Genomic DNA, 5,438 nt, shown 5'->3' on the forward strand with positions numbered 1-5,438 from the left:
TCCACTGTGTGTTATAGCCTCATGGGTCTACGCAAGGCCCTGAGTGGCCCCGGCGAGAGACGGAGAGCCAACTTTATTTCACGGGCACTAGTGAGCCCCGCTGTCTTCCCTTCCTCCGGGATCTTGTGTTAGAAGACAGTATGGTTCTGGGTACCCGCGTGATGTGAAATGCACGCGCCTCGCACGGCGGAGTGTTTATGGGCTGTGATCGTCATGTGCCCTCAGACACTCTTAGGGAATGCTGCCATTTGAAGACATACGTGATTGTCTTCTGTTTAAAGGATTTTTTTTTTTTTAAAAAAAAGATGATTTCTATGATTTCTATGAGCAAAGCAAGTCCTGGGCTAGAGTTCCCTATATACTTGTAAGGTTTGACCCAGGGTGGGGATGCCATGCCCTAGGATACAGCCTCAGGCCTGAGCCGGTTAGAAGAGGAGCTATGGGACCCAGAATAAACTGAGAGGGACAACTGCCATTCTCTCTTATTTGCCTTGTGGGGCTCCTAAAGCTTGAACTATAATTCAGAAACAAAGTATCCCTACTGTGGCCTACCTTCTGTCAAAAGCCAAGGGGGAGAAAAAAAGATCTCTCTTATCTCCTTAAGGGGAAACATTAAGTAAAACACCATGTGTGATAATCAAGTAGACAGCTTATTTGAGAAAGTCCTGCTAATGTTCCCGAAGACACAGAACACACCCTCTTATGACTGGATTCCAGTGTAAACACATCACAAGGCTCCTCCTGCCTTACCCTTGCTCTGATTAGGGCTGTGAGTATGCGTGCACCGGCCAATCTAAACTGTTGGGCAGTTGTGATACCTGTGCCCCAGGCCAGGTCGAAGCCAGCCAGCCAGGATGTGTTATTTGATTAACGCAGTGTTTTAGGAAAGCTCACATTGGCCATAGATGTCAAAAATAAGCCGTGAGTTTCCCAGAGCTGGAGACTGCTTCTCTTGAACCGCCCCACCCCCACCCCCCAAATAAAACAACCTAGAAGACCAGGCATATGGTCAGAGCTGGCTCTGAGATGACATTGTAGATAAAATGGTTAAAATTGGGCTCTGCCCCTCGTGGGGAGCCTCACGCTGTAATGTTACTGCAGAAGGAAGGCAACCCTTCCTTCCAAACTTGCCTTCTGCTCTCCCTTGCTTTATCCAGGCAAATCCTTTCTGAGGGAAGTTGTCTAGCTCTTCTCAGGCACAACGCTCACCCTGTGGAGGGGAGCAGGCAGACCTCTAGGCAGACTTGGTGCATTTCCTTCCAACAATTGTTTGGACCCAATTGTGATATGACCAAAGCCATGCTGAAATTCAAAGGGAGATGAGTTTCTCCTCCTACCCCCACCCTCCAACTTTTTGTCACTTCTCTTTCTCCTAGGTCAAACCCACTAGTTTTTCTTTCTGTCTCACTTTTCAAAATCTCCCGAAGATGTACGCATTCTTGAGGAATGGCGGCTCTAAAGTTCGCCGAACGGCATTTGTCGCAAGCTCTGGCCAACAGAAAGCTTTAGAGTGGCTTGATTTTGAACCTCTAAGTCATTTCTTTCTCTTCCCCCTCCCCGTCGTCTTCCCCCTCCATCCCCCTCTCTTTCTTTCTCTGGAACACACAGGCAGTGGGATAGACTTTGAGAAAGAGGAAAAAAAAGCTCGCTTTCTAGGTCTAACCAGAAACAAAAAGTAATTTGAGAAATATGAAGCACCTCATCTGCCATGTGTGAACACAGCTGTATAGCTATTTGCTATGGCAAGATAGGATGACCAGTCCTGACGTTTGAAAGGGAGCCATAGTGTCAGAATGGGAAGTGCGAGTTGTTCTGACTTTGGGGGTGGTAGAAAGGGGAGAACATTGGAGCCATTACCCTGGCTGTTGGGGGACGGGTGAGGTGGGGAGGAGTGTGGGCACCTTCTCCCAAAGAGGAAGCACTGGATGGATGCCCAGGTCTCCTGCTGTGGCAACCCGGGGTGGGCATTCTATTCCGGGTTAGCAGAGCATAATCTGGAAAGTCCACGTTTTTTGCCAACGGCTTCTGTGCAAGTTTGCTTTTTTGGGGAAACTGGAAGAGGAGGTTAATTTTCGTGGCTCCCAGGGTGTGGAAGTGATGGCAGCCGGGTGGGAGGCCTGTGTGTGTGTGTGTGTGTGTGTGTGTGTGTGTGTGTGTGTGGGTGTGTGTGTGTGGAGGGTGGGAGGCGAGGCGAGGCGAGACCCATAGTGTCATTGGGTACGCACAGAAATGCCGGGGTCACCCTCATTTTCTCCTGGTTTTCAGGGAGGGAGGCTGGGTGGCAGGTTCCAAGATGCTTCTGTGTGGTCCACTTCTCAGAACCAAGTTGGGCAGGGTTCTATGGGGGCAAGTGCAGCTCTCTCTTAGTGACTCGTTTAAGCTCACTATTGGTTTCCAAGGACTGGAAAAAAAAGAAAAAAAGCCAGAAGGTGGTTAGCAAAGATACTAGAAAAGGACAGATAAAGGGAGTGAGGCGGCTCTGGTTGAAGGTGCCAGTATATCTAGGATATTCTGAGATCCTTTTGCTTTTCAGCTGTCTTGCTCCCCCCAACGTTAAATGAACAATTAAGATGTTATGAAATTTTTTCCTAAAATTTGGTGATGAACGCACCCTAGCTCTTAGTACAGTTATGCAAAACATGGTGACAGCCCTGCAGACTTGTGTCCTGCATAGCCCTTCCTTTCCTGTGTCTGTAAACTGGAGGTAATGGCAGCCTCTGTCTACTATGCGGGACAGGAGGGGGTCTGGAGACAGGAAGCTCAGAGCACTCAGACCTGAAGCCCCTTCAACCCCCACCCCCACCCCCACCCCCACCCCGCCCCATACCCAGTATGTGTGGCTGTTTTACTTTGAATGGCCCTGTAAGGGACCCTCACATGTTCTATGGGGTGCACCGATGACCCCTTTGTCTCCTTAGCTAGGGTCTCCTTGATTTTAACCTGAATCATAGCTTCCGTCCCGGTGGAAACCCACTCCATCCACAGGAGACAGTGAGAACTGGAGTATTGCTTGGGGGCCCAGGGCCTTGCTGAGCTTCCCCGGCCCCCTCCTGCTCTGGCTCTCTGAGTTAGGCCAGTCCTTCTTCTGCTCTGTAACTCTGATTCCTCCCCCCCACCCCCAGAGCAGCACAGGACCCCTCCCCTTAGGATGTATTGTGCACATCCTTCCTGTGTCCGAGAGGGATTTCCTTCTCAGCTGAGGAGGCAGCCACGTCTTTCAGGTGCTGGTACCTCCAACAGGCACATTAAGGTCCTCCAACCCATACAGCCATTAAACATGAGCAAGTGACCTTGGGACACGAGGTTGTCTTTCTTTTAAGGACAGGGACAAGCAAAAATGTGTGCTTGGCCCACTTCCAAAGAGACAGGCTTTCAGCATCAGCAGGCATTCCGCTGTGGTAGCTCCCTGCTGATGTACTCTCAGAGCAGCTGTCTGGTGTGGGAGCGACAGACCCTTTGCCACTGTCCCTTACAGTCCTGCTTTCTGGCCCTCTTTGCCACATCGGTGTCTCCCATGGACGTGGTACTCACTCCTCACCATGGAGAGATGACTCCAATTATGTCCCTAGCTTGGGGACCATAGTCCTACTTGATGCCTCTCACCGACATACAAGCCCCTTCCCCTCTGAGGACAAAGTGAAAAATCCCTTGTTTTGACCCAGAAGGCTCTGCATAATTCCGGTGCACAGCTCTGAACTCCTCCTACACTATTTCTCTCCTGGGTTGTCTACTTTTTTGGCCCTAGGTCTGTGGAGGGGGCACCCCACTCCTCACTCCAGGAAAGCGTTCCTCCCTGTCTTTGCAGAGTTATTTCTGCGGGAGACACAGCTCAACAATGACACTTCCGAGAAGACAGGGTTCAGCTCCCCCGCCCCCTTTTGTCTCCGTGGCTTTGATGATCTGCACCTGCACTCTCCTTCGTTCATCTGCCTGCTTTGCTGCCCGTTTTCCCTCGCTGGCGCTGGTCTGTGAGGCTTCCTGTTTCACTGACACCCACAGTGGTACCTGGCATGTAGTTGCTCAATGATGCCTGGGATAAATGTCTTGCTTTTTGATCTGGCTTGTGTACCTAACACCAGGTGAAACGGTGGCCTCAGTTTTACTTTTGTTCGGTCTTTAAAGTACCTGGGATATAAAAAAGTGCCGGGCGGATGGCCCCTGGCTTAGTGTTTGAATGTGATTGGAAAGGAAGACTCACGGAATAACGGTTTCCGAGCAGTGCCGGGAGTGGGTCTTCTTTTACGTGCCGTGTAAAACTTGAGGGTATGTGGCAGGGCGAGCGACCTGTGATTTGGGCTCCCTTCTACCGCTGCTGCTAAGTAGCTGTGGCCTCTTAGGACAGGCAGTTTATGTGTTCTCCAGAGGAGCAAATCACCACGCAACCCCTACATTTCTTGTTTCTCATACCTGTGGCCACAAGAAGTCCACCGGGGCCGTTTGGGGGATCTCTCCCACTTCTAGATCCCAGACCCGGGTCCTGCGCAACTGTGTTATTTCCATATTGGCCATGGGAGCCCAGAGCGATGCCGCTCAGAAGCTGAGCGTTATACTTTCCACCAGGGGGAAGAGACACAGCAAAGGGACAGTCTTAGTGAGAAGCAGAGAGAAGCTGGGAAAGAGGAGAGCATCTGGAGAGCTGGGGTTTTGTGCCGTGCTGGGCCCGGGGGTCTGTGCCGGGGCTCCTTATGCACTGAGGCACCTTGCTCGTGAGTGATGGGATCTGGAATGGCTCACTGCTGATTGGAGAAAGAAGAGCTATCCACGGGTCCAAGTCCGTAACGGCCTAGGCATGGCCCACAATTTCCGTTTAGTCTCATGGAGGACAACTTGCTGCTTGATGACAGTTCCTGTGCTGTGGCGGGGGACGGTTTCAGGGTCTTTAGGAAGTTGGACTTTCTGGGTGAATGGAAGAAGTTTCTGTCTGCGAATAGACACAGACTCGTGAGTAAAACGAGCAGTTCAAGGGCACACCAATTGCACCTGGAGGTAAAGGTGCTCAGCTGTCTCACGTTTATTGGGGTTCACTGGCCTTTTTGTTGCTTCTGTGTATTGCTCTCTCCTCTGTTTCCTAGCACATAAAGCATTAAGGCCGGCGAATGTCAGAAGCCCTGGTTTTTAGCTGTCCAGGGCTAGCTAGATTTGTAGTTACGATTTTTCACACTTGGTGTGACAGGGGCCTACCTGAATACTTGCTGAAAGTGGAGAGATAAGTTTGCGTCCGCACTTATTGCCAGTTCTGTCCTTCCACTTTGCCTGAGTGGGATCCTGCCTCATCTAGTGTCCCCGCCCCCCCACCCCCCCTCCAAGCCTTGCTGGCATCAGGTTGAGCGCTGAGCACACCGAACCCCTTACTGACTCTCTGCTTCTCTCAATGGAAGTATGTTCACTTTCCCTGAAGATTCTGGAAACAGCCCTGCCACGAGGAAGACCTTACAAAG

This window comes from Rattus rattus, chromosome 15 (assembly GCF_011064425.1).
Source record: "Rattus rattus isolate New Zealand chromosome 15, Rrattus_CSIRO_v1, whole genome shotgun sequence".
Lineage (NCBI taxonomy): Eukaryota > Metazoa > Chordata > Mammalia > Rodentia > Muridae > Rattus > Rattus rattus.